The sequence below is a fragment of the Pyxicephalus adspersus genome, chromosome 5, assembly GCF_032062135.1.
Source record: "Pyxicephalus adspersus chromosome 5, UCB_Pads_2.0, whole genome shotgun sequence".
Lineage (NCBI taxonomy): Eukaryota > Metazoa > Chordata > Amphibia > Anura > Pyxicephalidae > Pyxicephalus > Pyxicephalus adspersus.
In genome coordinates, this window is record NC_092862.1 from 28,476,813 (window position 1) to 28,478,303 (window position 1,491).

A 1,491-nucleotide genomic window follows, 5' to 3' on the forward strand; every position below is an offset into this window, starting at 1 on the left:
GTGTACGCGCATACTCGAGTCCGGACCGCGGTAATCCGCGATCGATGGCCACGCGTACTTTCGCGCTTCCAGCGAGCGCGGATTTTATTGATGAATCAGGGGCATTGTCTTCAATGCAGTCACTGATAATGATGCAGATGAGAAATACTAACTTTACTATGACTTGTTCCAGGACAGTGACTATATTGCAACCAAAAACAGCCAGGACGCTCGAATGCTCGAAACATAAAAAAAAATGCTCCATGAAAATCAATGCTTGTATACCTCTTTTTTAAACTTGCAGGAAAATGATCTGTCTTTCTTTCACAAAAACATGAGGGAACGTTATCAACTTACAAAAACTTCTTGAACCAGTATCTTTTAAAGAACTAATTTATTCTCCCTTGCGAAATGGAAGAATTTGAGCTTCCTATATATTATATATATGGTCCATTGGTTCAAACTTGGCTGTTGACTGCTCATCCATCCTCTGAGGTAATGACCACTGTGATTGCATATCACAAAGCTCACATGAACTGTTAGTATTGGCTCCTTACCTATAGCACATATGGAATATTTGCGTCTTAGGTTTTGGATACAGAAAAAAAGGTTTGCATGCAGAAATGCTTTTACGGCAAATGTGGAATAGACTTTCTCAGGAAGGAGTTTTAGCCAACTCGGTAACTTCTTTACCCACTTTCCTACTGGCATAATAAACTGCCTTCCTTGCCAGTTTTTTTTTTTTAACTTTAGCATTTTTATCATTTACCTTAATATTAATCATTAATTGCTCAGAGTAACACAAAAAACAAAAAACAAAAAGTGCATTATATTTTTTCAAGGCAGATATTTTGGTAGAATTTAAAGAATTCAAAAGTGTCTATTTGTTTCTGTGGGGGAAAAAATGAAAATATACGGTAGATGAAAATTTATTATATATATATACTGTATCTACTACTACCTCTGTTATCATTGTGATTGCATATCACAAAGCTCACAAGGTTTTTTGTTGACTTCAATTTTAAAGCTTATTTACATTAGAATAGGTATGCTGTTTATGAAAGTGCCGTTAGTTTTCTTCTATCACATAAGGTTTTTTCTCTACCGCATATATTAATGCGATTACTGTAGCGTAGATTTGTATAGGCTATTCATTTACTCGCAACACAGTGTGGTCAGAGGTTGTGCGCTGCTCTACATAGTGAATAAGCAAATTAGTGGCCATTCAGTTTCTCTTTGTGAAGAATATGCAAACATAAAGAGAGTCGATGAGTTGTTGCAATATCACCAACACAATTGGGTGATCTGTGTTGACCTTAAATTGGTATGCTTCCTTCTTGGTCAGCAATGCGGATACACCAAGTATACCTGTTATCTGTGCATGTGGGACAGCAGAGCTTGTGGGAGGCATTGGGTGGAAAGGAATTGGCCTCCAAGATCTGCCAGGTGATCCAAACATTCTGCATGAGCCACTTGTTGATAGAAAAAATATTATATTCCCGCCTCTGCACA